The 18180-nt window shown below is 36.3% G+C and overlaps 1 protein-coding gene across 9 annotated transcripts in view; it reads right to left on the reverse strand.

Annotated features, from left to right (window-relative positions):
* Nucleotides 1–11887, reverse strand: part of cap2 (cyclase associated actin cytoskeleton regulatory protein 2) — a 45985-nt gene extending 34098 nt beyond the window's left edge. For 3 of the 9 annotated variants that reach the window (XM_061931068.2, XM_072912578.1, XM_072912577.1), the window contains exons 1-2: nt 11766–11882; nt 9560–9659 (exon numbers count right to left, since the gene is read on the reverse strand). The gene's annotated coding sequence lies outside the window, so the exon portion shown is untranslated. Of the gene's footprint in view, nt 1–9559; nt 9691–11477; nt 11711–11765 lie in introns of those variants that run through there. The other 6 variants (XM_072912575.1, XM_061931071.2, XM_061931069.2 and 3 more) reach the window with 6 other exon arrangements.
* Between the last annotated feature and the right edge of the window lie 6293 nt (nt 11888–18180).

Below are 18180 nucleotides of genomic sequence, written 5' to 3' on the forward strand. Positions count from 1 at the left end.
TACAAGTTACACCTTTTGAATGCAATTACTGAAATAAATCAAGTTTTTCAAAATATTCTAATTTACTGGCTTTTACCTGTATATGTATGTGTGGGAAAAAAATCACAAGACTACTTCATCTCTACAGGCCTGTTTCATGAGGGGTTCCCTCAATCATCAGGAGATTTTGATGATTAAGGGAACCCCTCATGAAACAGGCCTCTAGAGATGAAGTAGTCTTGTGATTTTTTCCCCACACATACATATATTACGCTCTACCACGAAAAAAATCACAAGACTACTTCATCTCTACAGGCCTGTTTCATGAGGGGTTCCCTCAATCAGGTGATTTTGATGATTGAGGGAACCCCTCATGAAACAGGCCTGTAGAGATGAAGGAATCTTGTGATTTTTTTCCCCACACATACATATATTACGCTCTACCACGGTATCGAGCACTATTTTTTTGGATAATCTAAGACATATATATATATATATATATATATATATATATATATATATATATATATATATATATATATATATATATATATATATATATATATATATTATATACATACATACATAGGGCAGCACGGTGGAAGAGGGGTTAGTGCATCTGCCTCACAATACGAAGGCCCTGAGTAGCCTGAGTTCAATCCCGGGCTTGGGATCTTTCTGTGTGGAGTTTGCATGTTCTCCCCGTGACTGCGTGGGTTCTACTCCGGCTTCATCCCACCTCCAAAGACATGCACCTGGGGATAGGCCCCTCCCACCTCCAAAGACATGCACCTGGGGATAGGCCCCTCCCACCTCCAAAGACATGCACCTGGGGATAGGCCCCTCCCACCTCCAAAGACATGCACCTGGGGATAGGCCCCTCCCACCTCCAAAGACATGCACCTGGGGATAGGCCCCTCCCACCTCCAAAGACATGCACCTGGGGATAGGTTGATTGGCAACACTAAATGGTCCCTAGTGTGTGAATGTGAGTGTGAATGTTGTCTGTCTATCTGTGTTGGCCCTGCGATGAGGTGGCGACTTGTCCAGGGTGTACCCCGCCTTCCGCCCGATTGCAGCTGAGATAGGCTCCAGCGCCCCCTGCGACCCCAAAAGGGACAAGCGGTAGAAAATGGATGGACATACATACATATATACACACATTCATATTAGGGCTGCAACAATTAATCGATTAAATCGATTATAAAAATAGTTGGCGATTAATTTAGTCATCGATTCGTTGGAACTATGCTATGCGCGTAGGCTTTTTTTTAATTTATTTTTTTTAAATAAACCTTTATTTATAAACTGAAACATTAACAAACAGCTGAGAAACAATAATCAAAATAAGTACAAAAACAGTAGAAAACAGCACTGAGGTTACGTGTCATGAGGTGGAGGTAAGCTAGCCAATGATGTGTCATGTGCAGCTCACGTGACAACGCCGTCTCCTTTGCTGGAAATATTCGAAAAATGGCCCAAGAAAACAGTACGGATAGTTCAGCGGAAAAACATCTTGAAGTTATTGCCTCAATGGAGAAAAGTGTTCGACCTAAGTGGTCAAAAGTGTGGGAACACTTCACTTTAAAGACTTGAAAGAAGAGTGTTTCCTGCAAAATGTCACGGAAGTACAACATTGCTTCAGGAGCAGCTGAAAAGGAAACATGTTGGAGCCATGGATGAAGGGAAGAACTCACGTTACGGAACTTTTCAAGTCCACAGTGGCAACAGGCATTCATGAGTTCAGCTTTGTTGTGAGTAACGTTAACGTTATGCCTTTGTTGCAACGCGGGGCTGATAATGTGTCTCCGCCACATTTGACTCCGTTTTGAGAGAGAAAACGCACGGTTACCAATTTGGAAATAAACGTAACGGACAGAAATATCTCAGGTTGGTTTCATAATGGATCAATGTCGATAAAGCTATATAAATATATTTAGATTTGAGTGACGCTTTAGTATAACTAAACGTTATGAAGGTGCTGGAATATTTCATGCTATTATTCAGAGGCAGCCTAAAATGAATCCTTTATTATTCACAACAGAAACGTGTACAATATCTGACTCACTTCTGATCTGATGAGTTACATTTCTGTCTTATTATTGCTGTATGCTGCATCCACAATGTCCACAACATGGTGCCAGTATGCTGGGTTTGTTTTCAATAAAATACTGGAAAGGATAGAAATGTAGTTTGTCTCTTTTATCCGATTATTAATCGATTAATCGAAGTAATAATCGACAGATTAATCGATTGTCAAATTAATCGTTAGTTGCGGCCCTAATTCATATACACTTATATACATACATTAATACACATATATATATATATATATATATATATATATATATATATATATATATATATATATATATATATATATATATATATATATATATATACACATATATACATATACACACACACACACACATTATATATATATATATACACATATATACATATACACACACACACACACATTATATATGTATATTTACACACTCATACATTAATACACATTTATGCACATATACACACACACACATATATATACATACATTAATACATATATACACATGTATGTATACATACCAGTGTTTCCCACACATTCATTTATTTGTGGCGGCCCGCCACGAAAGAATTACGTCCGCCACAAATGGATTTTTCTGCTTTTGACTCGCTCGACCGCTCATAAAAGCAATGGGACTCTGTCTGTGCATGTACCTTGTAGTTACAACTCCGGTGCAGTAGCCTACTATGCATTGTAACTCCGCCAATAGCACTTAATTCACCTGGTGGGCCAGAAGAAGAAGACGACGACGACGACGAAGGATCAAAATACGAGGGTAATATAGGTTATAGGTAGATAGTTTATAGCTGCATCGCTCGCGGCTCGTCATATATTTAACGTTAATCCGCGATTTCACCGAGCGTTTCACTGACGGTGAGGAGCCTGACGCTGCTTCATTAACACCGCCGCTGTTTGACTCGGTCACCTGTTTTCATACCGACGAGCTAACGTGTCCAGGTTATAACCCTGTTGTCAATAAACACACATGGACTGAAGCTAAATTGTCCACTGTAGCATGTGAATGCAATGAAAAGAATAAAATCTGAGCCAAGCAGCTGTTAAAATGTTGTCCAGGTTAATGTTTTGGCCATTAAAAGCCCTTCATTTCAAGATTTCAACTGTGATCGGGCTTTAAACAGGTGGCTGACCTGTTCAGATGAGTGTAACTGCTACTGGTCAAATAATGTGAAATAGCATTTCATTTTACATGTATGCAATGCCATTTAAATGTAATTATATATTCCCTCCACCGATCCACAACATCCGCAGTCGAGGTCAGCAGAACACCATCCTCACCATACACGGTGTTGGTAGTGCACTGCTTCCCCTTCCTGAGGCGGCGGATGGTGGACCAGAATTGCTTCGAAGCCGTCCGGAAGTCGTTTTCCATGGCCTCACCGAACTCCTCCCATGTCCGAGTTTTTGTCTCTGCGACCGCTGAAGCCGCACACCGCTTGGCCTGTCGGTACTTGTCCGCTGCCTCAGGAGTCCTATGAGCCAAAAGAACCCGATAGGACTCCTTCTTCAGCTTGACGGCATCCCTCACCGCCGGTGTCCACCAACGGGTTCTAGGATTACCGCCACGACAAGCACCAACTACCTTGCGGCCACAGCTCCAATCGGCCGCCTCGACAATAGAGGCGCGGAACATGGTCCATTCGGACTCAATGTCCAGCACCTCCCTCGTGACATGTTCAAAGTTCTTCCGGAGGTGGGAATTGAAACTCTCTCTGACAGGAGACTCTGCCAGACGTTCCCAGCAAACCCTCACTATGCGTTTGGGCCTGCCAGGTCTGTCCGGCATCTTCCCCCACCATCGCAGCCAACTCACCACCAGGTGGTGATCGGTAGAAAGCTCCGCCCCTCTCTTCACCCGAGTGTCCAAAACATGAGGCCGCAAATCCGATGACACAACTACAAAGTCGATCATGGAACTGCGGCCTAGGGTGTCCTGGTGCCAAGTGCACATATGGACACCCTTATGTTTGAACATGGTGTTCGTTATGGACAATCTGTGACGAGCACAAAAGTCCAATAACAAAACACCGCTCGGGTTCAGATCCGGGCAGCCATTCTTCCCAATCACGCCTCTCCAGGTTTCACTGTCGCTGCCAACATGAGCATTGAAGTCCCCCAGTAGAACGAGGGAATCCCCCGGGGGAGCACTATACTAGACTGATTACATCAATATTACATCTGTTTTGTTCCATAGTTGTTAGCGGTCGAAAGCTACCATAAGCAACTAAAAATGTACAATTGGTGTGATAATCGTCAGCATAAAGCGTCCATGAAGCATAAGGTGTGTGTGCGTCCATGGCAACAGTGCGACTTGGGGTGTGTACGTGTGTGTCTGTGGGGTGTGTGTGTGTGTGTGTGTGTGTGTGTGTGTGTGTGTGTGTGTGTGTGTGTGTGTGTGTGTGTGTGTGTGGCAAACGACAGCTGAGGAAGACATGATATCTGATCTTTGGAGCTAAATCCAGCGCCTGTTAGCTTCCTGCTCCATGCTGCCATTCAGTGCTAACTTAGCAACATGTTCACCAAGCTAACATGTCCACTTTTGTAGCCGAACACCTCAGACTCATAACTTTGTACTTGACATATGCTAACTGTTAGCATGCTATAGCATTAGCATGCTGACTTTTTGGCCAATTTTACAGCCAAACGCCTCAGACTCGTATAACGTAGTGCTTGGCTCATGCTAACTGTTAGCATGCTATAACATTAGCATGCTGACTTTTTGGCCAATTTTACAGCCAAACGCCTCAGACTCATAACTTGGTACTTGACCCATGCTAACTGTTAGCATGCTATAACATTAACAGGCTAACTTTTTAGCCAATTTTACAGCCAAACATCGCAGACTCATAACTTGGTACTTGACATATGCTAACTGTTAGCATGCTAAAATTAGCATTACGGCTTTTTTAGACAATTTAGCAGCCAAAACGCCTCAGACTCATAACTTGGCGCTTGTCCCATGCTAACTGTTAGCATGCTAACAACAATTCAGCATACTAACATTTACATGCTAACTTTTTAGCCCATTTTGTAACACCTCGGACTCAAACTTGGTACTTGACCCATGCTATAACATTAACAGGCTAACTTTTTAGCCAATTTCACAGCCAAACATCGCAGACTCATAACTTGGTACTTGACATATGGTAACTGTTAGCATGCTAAAATTAGCATTACAGCTTTTTTAGACAATTTAGCAGCCAAAACGCCTCAGACTCATAACTTGGCGCTTGTCCCATGCTAATTGTTAGCATGCTAACAACAATCCAGCATACTAACATTTACATGCTAACTTTTTAGCCCATTTTGTAACACCCCAGACTCAAACTTGGTACTTGACCCATGCTAACTGTTAGCATGCTATAACATTAACAGGCTAACTTTTTAGCCAATTTTACAGCCAAACATCGCAAGACTCATAACTTGGTACTTGACATATGCTAACTGTTAGCATGCTAAAATTAGCATTATAGCTTTTTTTAGACAATTTAGCAGCCAAAACGCCTCAGACTCATAACTTGGCGCTTGTCCCATGCTAACTGTTAGCATGCTAACAACAATCCAGCATACTAACATTTACATGCTAACCTTTTAGCCCATTTTGTTAACACCTCAGACTCAAACTTGGTACTTGACCCATGCTAACTGTTAGCATGCTATAACATTAACAGGCTAACTTTTTAGCCAATTTTACAGCCAAACATCGCAGACTCATAACTTGGTACTTGACATATGGTAACTGTTAGCATGCTAAAATTAGCATTACAGCTTTTTTAGACAATTTAGCAGCCAAAACGCCTCAGACTCATAACTTGGCGCTTGTCCCATGCTAACTGTTAGCATGCTAACAACAATCCAGCATACTAACATTAACATGCTACCTTTTCTGGCCATTTTTACAGCCAAACACCTCAGACTCAAACTTGGTACTTGACCCATGCTGACTGTTAGCATGCTAACATTAAGGTTTCAGCACACTCACAATAACATGCTAAGCTTTTTTTAGCCAATTTTGCAGCCAAACACATTCAACTTAATATAACGCTGTCTATAACGCGCTAACTGTTAGCAAGCTAACTTTTAACGTTCTCGTCCGGGATATTTGTATTTTGTATTTAGAATAACGCGCTAACTGTTAGCAAGCTAACTTTTAACATTCTAGTCCGGGACATTTGTATTTTGTATTTAGAATAACGCGCTAACTGTTAGCAAGCTAACTTTTAACGTTCTAGTCCGGGATATTTGTATTTTGTATTTAGAATAACGCGCTAACTGTTAGCAAGCTAACTATTAACGTTCTAGTCCGGGATATTTGTATTTTGTATTCAGAATAACGCGCTAACTGTTAGCAAGCTAACTTTTAACGTTCTAGTCCGGGATATTTGTATTTTGTATTTAGAATAACGCGCTAACTGTTAGCAAGCTAACTTTTAACGATCTCGTCCGGGATATTTGTATTTTGTCTATAGAATAACGCGCTAACTGTTAGCAAGCTAACTTTTAACGTTCTAGTCCGGGATATTTGTATTTTGTATTTAGAATAACGCGCTAACTGTTAGCAAGCTAACTTTTAACATTCTAGTCCGGGATATTTGTATTTTGTATTTAGAATAACGCGCTAACTGTTAGCAAGCTAACTTTTAACGTCCTAGTCCGGGATATTTGTATTTTGTATTTAGAATAACGCGCTAACTGTTAGCAAGCTAACTTTTAACGTTCTAGTCCGGGATATTTGTATTTTGTCTTTAGAATAACGCGCTAACTGTTAGCAAGCTAACTTTTAACGTTCTAGTCCGGGATATTTGTATTTAGAATAACGCGCCAACTGTTAGCAAGCTAACTTTTAACGTTCTAGTCCGGGATATTTGTATTTTGTATTTAGAATAACGCGCTAACTGTTAGCAAGCTAACTTTTAACGTTCTAGTCCGGGATATTTGTACTTTGTATCTAGAATAACGCAACTTTTAACGTTCTAGTCCGGGATATTTGTATTTTGCCTTTAGAATAACGCGCTAACTGTTAGCAAGCTAACTTTTAACGTTCTAATCCGGGATATTTGTATTTTGTATTTAGAATAACGTGCTAACTGTTAGCAAGCTAACTTTTAACGTTCTAGTCCGGGATATTTGTATTTTGTATTTAGAATAACGCGCTAACTGTTAGCAAGCTAACTTTTAACGTTCTAGTCCGGGATATTTGTATTTTGTCTTTAGAATAACGCGCTAACTGTTAGCAAGCTAACTTTTAACGTTCTAGTCCGGGATATTTGTATTTAGAATAACGCGCCAACTGTTAGCAAGCTAACTTTTAACGTTCTAGTCCGGGATATTTGTATTTTGTATTTAGAATAACGCGCTAACTGTTAGCAAGCTAACTTTTAACGTTCTAGTCCGGGATATTTGTACTTTGTATCTAGAATAACGCAACTTTTAACGTTCTAGTCCGGGATATTTGTATTTTGTCTTTAGAATAACGCGCTAACTGTTAGCAAGCTAACTTTTAACGTTCTAGTCCGGGATATTTGTATTTTGTATTTAGAATTAACGTGCTAACTGTTAGCAAGCTAACTTTTAACGTTCTAGTCCGGGATATTTGTATTTTGTATTTAGAATAACGCGCTAACTGTTAGCAAGCTAACTTTTAACGTTCTAGTCCGGGATATTTGTATTTTGTATTTAGAATAACGCGCTAACTGTTAGCAAGCTAACTTTTAACGTTCCAGTCCGGGATATTTGTATTTAGAATAACGCGCTAACTGTTAGCAAGCTAACTTTTAACGTTCTAGTCCGGGATATTTGTATTTAGAATAACGCGCTAACTGTTAGCAAGCTAACCTTTAACGTTCTAGTCCGGGATATTTGTATTTTGTATTTAGAATAACGCGCTAACTGTTAGCAAGCTAACTTTTAACGTTCTAGTCCGGGATATTTGTATTTTGTATCTAGAATAACGCGCCAACTGTTAGCAAGCTAACTTTTAACGTTCTAGTCCGGGATATTTGTATTTTGTATTTAGAATAACGCGCTAACTGTTAGCAAGGTAACTTTTAACGTTCTAGTCCAGGATATTTGTATTTTGTATTTAGAATAACGCGCTAACTGTTAGCAAGCTAACTTTTAACGTTCTAGTCCGGGATATTTGTATTTTGTATCCAGAATAACGCGCTAACTGTTAGCAAGCTAACTTTTAACGTTCTAGTCCGGGATATTTGTACTTTGTATCTAGAATAACGCAACTTTTAACGTTCTAGTCCGGGATATTTGTATTTTGTATTTAGAATAACGCGCTAACTGTTAGCAAGCTAACTTTTAACGTTCTAGTCCGGGATATTTGTACTTTGTATCTAGAATAACGCAACTTTTAACGTTCTAGTGCGGGATATTTGTATTTTGTATTTAGAATAACGCGCTAACTGTTAGCAAGCTAACTTTTAACGTTCTAGTCCGGGATATTTGTATTTTGTATCTAGAATAACGCGCCAACTGTTAGCAAGTTAACTTTTAACGTTCTAGTCCGGGATATTTGTATTTTGTATTTAGAATAACGTGCTAACTGTTAGCAAGCTAACTTTTAACGTTCTAGTCCGGGATATTTGTACTTTGTATCTAGAATAACGCAACTTTTAACGTTCTAGTCCGGGATATTTGTATTTTGTATCTAGAATAACGCGCTAACTGTTAGCAAGCTAACTTTTAACGTTCTAGTCCGGGGTATTTGTATTTTGTATCTAGAATAACGCGCTAACTGTTAGCAAGCTAACTTTTAACGTTCTAGTCCGGGATATTTGCATTTAGAATAACGCGCTAACTGTTAGCAAGCTAACTTTTAACGTTCTAGTCTGGGATATTTGTATTTTGAATAACCCTGGTTTACAGCTTGACCTCTGTTAGTTTTCAAGCCAAAATACGACCATTCTACCGCTTCTTTCTCCGCACCGTTTCTGCTTGTAAGTGCTCCGTGTGCGTGTCGACTCAGCGCGCCATCATGCGCTTGAATGTCTTGTTTCAAAGGCAGGGTAGTACCTTTTTGTACTTCATTCGCATAGCGCTACGCCCGACTAGATTATGAAACATCAATGTACACTTTGATATTCTTCACCTTTTATCTTCATTAAACACACTAAAGATGCTTTTTATTACCCGAGAAAAAGAGTTCTGTGTTGAAATAATTGAGAGATCCGAACGTTCAATGCTTGAATGAGAATATTACAACATTAAAATGACATACATTTAACTGAATAAAGAGAGTTGCGTGCCACAAGTGGCCCCCGCGCCGCACTTTGGCAAACCCTGGTGAACCTAATGGAGTGTCCTACAAATATTGACCAATATTTATCATAATAATATGAATAAATAAAGTAGAAAGACAATGATTGGGATATTAGTACGGTAGTATGTTTGTGCCACGTGACTAACGGCACTCAGAAAGACTTTGTTGACAAAGGTTTCCCGCAACCAAACAGCAACTTTCAAACAATAGTTCTGTACCTTTGCTCCTGTGATTCCTTCTCCCGGGCCGTTCCCGTGCGTGTCCTGGTCCCGCTCAGGCCGCGTAGAACCCTGTAGGAACCGTGACTCAACGCAGCTGCTAAAAATAAGCAAGAAGAGGGCGTCCCGGGCTGTGAAGTGTGGCCACAACATTAGGTACACCTGCTCAATGCAATCACGGCCAACACGGAAATTGCACTAAAAAGTCTCCATTTTTACAGATATTTCATGGCTACATTCGGTATATTCATATTTATATATATATATATAATTTCATATGTAAATATATATTAAACCGTGACTCAACGAAGCTGCTAAAAAGGGAATAAAATGGCGTCCCGAGCTGTGAAGTGTGGCCACAACATTAGGTACACCTGCTCAATGCCATCACGGCCAACACGGAATTTGCACTAAAAAGTCTCAATTTCTACAGATATTTGATGGCTACATTCGGTATATTCATATGTATATGTAATTTCATACATAAATATATATTGAACCGCGACAAAAGGGGGAATAAAATGGCGTCCCGAGCTGTGAAGTGTGGCCACAACATTAGGTACACCTGCTCAAAGCAATCACGGCCAACACGGAAGTTGCACTAAAAAATCTACATTTTTACAGATATTTTATGGCTACATTCGGTATATTCATATGTATATATATATATTATTTTATATATAAATATATATTGAACCGTGACTCAACGCAGCTGCTAAAAATAAGCAACAAGATGGCGTCCCGAGCTGTGAAGTGTGGCCACAACATTAGGTACACCTGCTCAAAGCAATCACGGCCAACACGGAAGTTGCACTAAAAAGTCTACATTTTTACAGATATTTGATGGCTACATTCGGTATATTCATATGTATATGTAATTTCATATATAAATATATATATTGAACCGCGACAAAAAGGGGAATAAAATGGCGTCCCGAACTGTGAAGTGTGGCCACAACATTAAGTACACCTGCTCAATGCCATCACGGCCAACACGGAAGTTGCACTAAAAAGTCTACATTTTTAGATATTTGATGGCTACATTCGGTAAATTCATATGTATATATATATATTATTTCATATATAAATATATATTAAACCGTGACTCAACGAAGCTGCTAAAAAAGGGAATAAAATGGCGTGCCGAGCTGTGAATTGTGGCCAGAACATTAGGTACACCTGCTCAATGCCATCACGACCAACACGGAATTTGCACTAAAAAGTCTACATTTTTACAGATATTTGATGGCTACATTCGGTATATTCATATGTATATATATATATTATTTTATATATAAATATATATTGAACCGCGACAAAAGGGGGAATAAAATGGCGTCCCGAGCTGTGAAGTGTGGCCAGAACATTAGGTACACCTGCTCAAGGCAATCACGGCCAACACGGAAGTTGCACTAAAAAGTCTCAATTTTTTCAGATATTTGATGGCTACATTCGGTATATTCATATGTATATGTAATTTCATATATAAATATATATATTGAACCGCGACAAAAAGGGGAATAAAATGGGGTCCCGAGCTGTGAAGTGTGGCCAGAACATTAGGTACACCTGCTCAATGCCATCACGGCCAACACGGAATTTGCACTAAAAAGTCTCCATTTTTACAGATATTTGATGGCTACATTCGGTATATTCATATTCATATATATATATATATTATTTTATATATAAATATATATTGAAACGTGACTCAACGTAGCTGCTACAAAAGGGGAACAAGATGGCGTCCCGAGCTGTGAAGTGTGGCCACAACATTAGGTACACCTGCTCAAGGCAATCACGGCCAACACAGAAAATATCAACATTTTAACAGATATTTGATGGCTACAGTCGGTATATATATATGTATATATAAAAAAATGTCATATATAAATATATATTAAACATATGTACTTACAAAGTGCTCACGTGATCAAAGCAACGCAGTTAGCAAGCTAGTCTGTTAGCTAGCAAGCAAGCTAGTCGGACATATAACATCACATACATAATTATATCAAAAGTCACAAAATTCCACATAAATATCATCCCAACCAGGCGGCAAGGTAACAAAATAAGGAACAAATAGTTCCGCAGCTATAAGAAAAATGGTCAACTACATTTTAGAAATTGTCGGTTGGCTCCTCAAAACATGGCCGACACATTTAAAAGAGCACTTTTAAAACAAAACATTGAAAGCCATATTTACATTGTTTGGAGTGACACAAGAAGAGCTACTTAGCTTGCCTGCTAGGAGAAGAAGATATAAAGACAGACTTCTTGCTAGGATTGTAATTACTGTTGTGAGGTTTGGATCCACTTCCGGTTCCTCAGCTGCTCCTGACCAATCAGCTGCGTGCATCTACTTCCTGCATCCCGCCCCTTGCATACTACCACAGCTGTCATGGCGACACATGAATTTATTGATTATTATTATTTTTATTATAATTATCATTATTATTAATCCACCACTTGTTCCTTACATTACGTCATTACGTCAATAAATAAAGAAAATATTGGATGAATTACGTTGTTTTTTTTAGATAGAGTCAGCTTGTTTTACTGTTATTTATTCTAATTTGTATTGCCCGATTACCTTTACTTTTATTTTATTTAACAGGTTTTGCGTGATATTATTCGTAGTTATTTTGAATTTCATATTGATATGCAAGTTGCACAACCTGTTGTCAAATATTGCATTGTAATGGAAGTGCCTTATTTTGTTTGTGTAGTCATTGTAATATTTCACATGTGTATTATTTGATGTGTATATTATTCCACTTGTGTAATATTTAATATGTATACTATTTCACATGTGTATTATTTAATATGTATATTATTTCACATGTGTACTATTTGATATGTATATTATTTCACTTGTGTATTATTTAATATGTATACTCTTTCACATGTGTACTATTTAATATGTATGTTATTAGACATGTATATTATTTTACATGTGTATTATTTCATATGTATAACATTTTTATATGTATATTATTTTATTGGTACATTATTATATTATTATTTTATGTGTGTAGTATTTGATTTTTTTTTGTATGTATATGATTTTTATGTGTATTATTTTATATGTATATTATGTTATATGTATATTAGTTTATATGAACAGTATATATAAAATATATGTATATTATTATTAAATATGTGTCTTATCCTACTTTGTATTAGTTGTGTATGCGTGTATTATATATGTATATATTTATATGTGTATTATTTGATTTGTATATTATTTTATATTAACAATATTTAATATGTACATTATTTTATATGTATACCAATGTATAACTTTATTATTGTACATGTGTAATACGTTATATCTGTATTATTGTATATTTGTATTATTTTATATGTGTATTATTTTATATGTATATTATTTTCTATTTACATTATTTTAAATGTGTATTATTTTACATTTATATTATTTTATGCGTATTTATTTTATATTTGTACTATTTCATGTGTATTATTTTATATGTATATAATTGTATATATGTACTATTTTATATATAAATGATTTCATATGTATATTATGTTATATTTGTATTATTTTGTATTTATATTATTTTATATGTGTATTATTTAATATGTATATTATTTAATATGTATATTATTTATATGTGTACCATTATACATCTATATTCTTTTATGTGTATTATTTTATATGTGTACAATTTTATGTGTATTATTTGATATGTAAATTATTTATACATGTATTATTTTATATCTATATTATTTTATGTGTATTATTTTATAGCTATTTTATTTTATGTGTATTATTTTATATGTAAGTTATTTTCTATGTATATTATTGTATATGTATCTTGTGTTGTATTTGTAATATTTTTTAATTATATTATTTTATATTCATATTATTTTATATATGTATTTTTTGAATGTGTATATTATTTATATGAGTTGTATTTTATATTTATATTATTTTATAATTTGTATTATTTTACATGTGTATTATTTAATATCTGCATTATTTTTCGTGTATTGTTTTATGTGTATTATTTAATATGTATATTATTTTATAGGTGTATTATTGATATTAGTTTATTAATTAATTTTAATTTGCGATGTGTCAAATTACCATTAATTTAATTTTCTTGAACAGGTTTTGATAAAAATCTTTAGTTTGTCTCTTTATTGTTACGAAACAAATATTTATTTCTAAAGCAGTGCTCAAGTGTGTAAGCTCTGCAAGTGGCGTGTCCTTGAATAAACGGACAAAATCATCAAAAACAAACAGCAGAAGAAAGGGTTTGTTTGAAATAGAGGAGACTTTATTGCAATATTGCGTACATAAGTTTGTTTTTGTGCACTTTTCATCCACCGAGCATTGATTTCTCTCCTTTCCCTTGTAAGAAATAGTTCAAGTATATAAAAACACCAGGCCGTGTTTATCTAGCAAAAACACAACAATGTTCACGACGTCATACATTCTACAGGAGAAAGCAGCATTTTTGTCAACATGTTATTAGCAGGTGGAAGTACCATCGGCATGGTTGAAATATGGTTGGAATATGATTGAAAAAACCTTTTCCTGTTTTCCTTCCCGGTGGAAGTACCATCGGCATGGTTGAAATATAGTTGAAAAAACCGTTTTCCTGTTTTCCTTCCAGGTGGAAGTACCATCGGCATGGTTGAAATATGGTTGAAATATAGTTGAAAAAACGCTTTCCTGTTTTCCTTCTAGGTGGAAGTACCATCGGCATGGTTGAAATATAGTTGAAATATGGTTGAAATATGGTTGAAATATAGTTGAAAAACAGTTTGAATATGAATGAATATTAGCCTGTTTTCCTTCCAGGTGGAAGTACCATCGGCATGGTTGAAATATGGTTAAAAAAAACGTTTTCCTTTGTCAAAATAAAAATTTAGCCTGTTTTTTTTCCAGGTGGAAGTACCATGGGCATGGTTGAAATATAGTTGAAATATGGTTGAAAAAACGTTTTCCTTTGTCAAAATAAAAATTTAGCCTGTTTTCCTTCCAGGTGGAAGTACCATCGGCATGGTTGAAATAGAGTTGAAATATGGTTGAAATAGAGTTGAAAAAAATTGTTTTATTTTGTCAAAATGAATATTAGCCTGTTTTCCTTCCAGGTGGGAGTACCATTGGCATGGTTGAAATATGGTTGAAATATAGTTATAAAAAAAAAAAGTTTTACTTTGTCAAAATGAATATTAGCCTATTTTCCTTCCAGGTGGGAGTACCATTGGCATGGTTGAAATATGGTTGAAATAGAGTTGGAAAAAACGTTTTCTTTTGTCCAAATGATTATTGGCCTGTTTTCCTTCCAGGTGGAAGTACCATCGGCATGGTTGAAATATAGTTGAAATATGGTTGAAATAGAGTTGAAAAAAAATGTTTTATTTTGTCAAAATGAATATTAGCCTGTTTTCCTTCCAGGTGGGAGTACTATTGGCATGGTTGAAATATGGTTGAAATATAGTTAAAAATAACCGTTTTCCTTTGTCAAAATGGATATTAGCCTGTTTTCCTTCCAGGTTGACGTACCATCAGCATGGTTGAAATATGGTTGGAATATGGTTGAAAAAAACTTTTCCTGTTTTCCTTCCCGGTGGAAGTACCATCGGCATGATTGAAATATGGTTGAAATATAGTTGAAAAAATGTTTTCCTGTTTTCCTTCCAGGTGGAAGTACCATCGGCATGGTTGAAATATGGTTGAAATATAGTTGAAAAAACGTTTTCCTGTTTTCCTACCAGGTGGAAGTACCATCGGCATGGTTGAAATATAGTTGAAATATGGTTGAAATATAGTTGAAAAACAGTTTGAATATGAATGAATATTAGCCTGTTTTCCTTCCAGGTGGACGTACCATCGGCATGGTTGAAAGATAGTTGAAATATGGTTGAAAAAACGTTTTCCTTTGTCAAAATAAAAATTTAGCCTGTTTTCCTTCCAGGTGGAAGTACCATCGGCATGGTTGAAATATAGTTGAAATATGGTTGAAAAAACGTTTTCCTTTGTCAAAATAAAAATGTTGCCTGTTTTCCTTCCAGGTGGAAGTACCATCGGCATGGTTGAAATATAGTTGAAATATGGTTGAAATAGAGTTGGAAAAATGTGTTTTATTTAGTCAAAATTAATATTAGCCTGTTTTCCTTCCAGGTGAGAGTACCATTGGCATGGTTGAAATATGGTTGAAATATAGTTATAAAAAAAAAATAGTTTTACTTTGTCAAAATGAATATTAGCCTATTTTCCTTCCAGGTGGGAGTACCATTGGCATGGTTGAAATATGGTTGATATAGAGTTGGAAAAAACGTTTTCTTTTGTCCAAATGATTATTGGCCTGTTTTCCTTCCAGGTGGGAGTACCATTGGCATGGTTGAAATATGGTTGAAATATAGTTAAAAATAACCGTTTTCCTTTGTCAAAATGGATATTAGCCCGTTTTCCTTCCAGGTGGACGTACCATCGGCATGGTTGAAATATGGTTGGAATATGGTTGAAAAAACCTTTTCCTGTTTTCCTTCCCGGTGGAAGTACCATCGGCATGGTTGAAATATGGTTGAAATATCGTTGAAAAAACGTTTTCCTTCCAGGTGGAAGTACAATCGACATGGTTGAAATATAGTTGAAAAACGAGTTTTCCTTTGTCAAAATGGATATTAGCCTGTTTTCCTTCCAGGTGGAAGTACCATCAGCATGGTTGAAATATAGTTGAAATATGGTTGAAAAAAGGTTTTCCTTTGTCAAAATAAAAATTTAGCCTGTTTTCCTTCCAGGTGGAAGTACCATCGGCATGGTTGAAATAGAGTTGAAATATGGTTGAAATAGAGTTGAAAAAAATTGTTTTATTTTGTCAAAATGAATATTAGCCTGTTTTCTTTCCAGGTGGGAGTACCATTGGCATGGTTGAAATATGGTTGAAATATAGTTTTAAAAAAAACGTTTTTCTTTGTCAAAATGGATATTAGCCTGTTTTCCTTCCAGGTGGACGTACCATCGGCATGGTTGAAATATGGTTGAAATAGAGTTGGAAAAAACACTTTTTTTTGTCCAAATGATTATTGGCCTGTTTTCCTTCCAGGTGGAAGTACCATCGGCATGGTTGAAATATGGTTGAAATATAGTTGAAAAAACGTTTTCCTGTTTTCCTTCCAGGTGGACGTACCATCGGCATGGTTGAAATATAGTTGAAATATGGTTGAAAAAACGTTTTCCTTTGTCAAAATAAAAATTTTGCCTGTTTTCCTTCCAGGTGGAAGTACCATCGGCATGGTTGAAATATAGTTGAAATATGGTTGAAAAACGTTTTCCTTTGTCAAAATAAAAATTTAGCCTGTTTTCCTTCCAGGTGGAAGTACCATCGGCATGGTTGAAATATAGTTGAAATATGGTTGAAATAGAGTTGAAAAAATTTGTTTTATTTTGTCAAAATGAATATTAGCCTGTTTTCCTTCCAGGTGGGAGTACCATCGGCATGGTTGAAATATGGTTGAAATATAGTTTTTTTTTTAAAACGTTTTTCTTTGTCAAAATGGATATTAGCCTGTTTTCCTTCCAGGTGGACGTACCATCGGCATGGTTGAAATATGGTTGAAATATGGTTGAAATATAGTTTAAAAAAAACGTTTTTCTTTGTCAAAATGGATATTAGCCTGTTTTCCTTCCAGGTGGACGTACCATCGGCATGGTTGAAATATGGTTGGAATATGGTTGAAAAAACCTTTTCCTGTTTTCCTTCCCGGTGGAAGTACCATCAGCATGGTTGAAATATGGTTGAAATATAGTTGAAAAACAGTTTTCCTTTGTCAAAATGGATATTAGCCTGTTTTCCTTCCAGGTGGAAGTACCATCGGCATGGTTGAAATATAGTTGAAATATGGTTGAAAAAAACGTTTTCCTTTGTCAAAATGGATATTAGCCTGTTTTCCTTCCAGGTGGTAGTACCATCGGCATGGTTGAAATATAGTTGAAATATGGTTGAAATAGAGTTGAAAAAAATTGTTTTATTTTGTCAAAATGAATATTAGCCTGTTTTCCTTCCAGGTGGGAGTACCATTGGCATGGTTGAAATATGGTTGAAATATAGTTTTAAAAAACCGTTTTTCTTTGTCAAAATGGATATTAGCCTGTTTTCCTTCCAGGTGGACGTACCATCGGCATGGTTGAAATATGGTTGAAATAGAGTTGGAAAAAACGTTTTCTTTTGTCCAAATGATTATTGGCCTGTTTTCCTTCCAGGTGGAAGTACCATCGGCATGGTTGAAATATAGTTGAAATATGGTTGAAATAGAGTTGAAAAAAAATTGTTTTATTTTGTCAAAATGAATATTAGCCTGTTTTCCTTCCAGGTGGAAGTACCATCGGCATGGTTGAAATATGGTTGAAAAAACGTTTTCCTTTGTCAAAATAAAAATTTAGCCTGTTTTCATTCCAGGTGGAAGTACCATCGGCATGGTTGAAATATAGTTGAAATATGGTTGAAAAAACGTTTTCCTTTGTCAAAATAAAAATTTTGCCTGTTTTCCTTCCAGGTGGAAGTACCATCGGCATGGTTGAAATATAGTTGAAATATGGTTGAAATAGAGTTGAAAAAATTTGTTTTATTTTGTCAAAATGAATA

The sequence above is a fragment of the Nerophis lumbriciformis genome, linkage group LG37 (assembly GCF_033978685.3).
Source record: "Nerophis lumbriciformis linkage group LG37, RoL_Nlum_v2.1, whole genome shotgun sequence".
NCBI lineage: Eukaryota > Metazoa > Chordata > Actinopteri > Syngnathiformes > Syngnathidae > Nerophis > Nerophis lumbriciformis.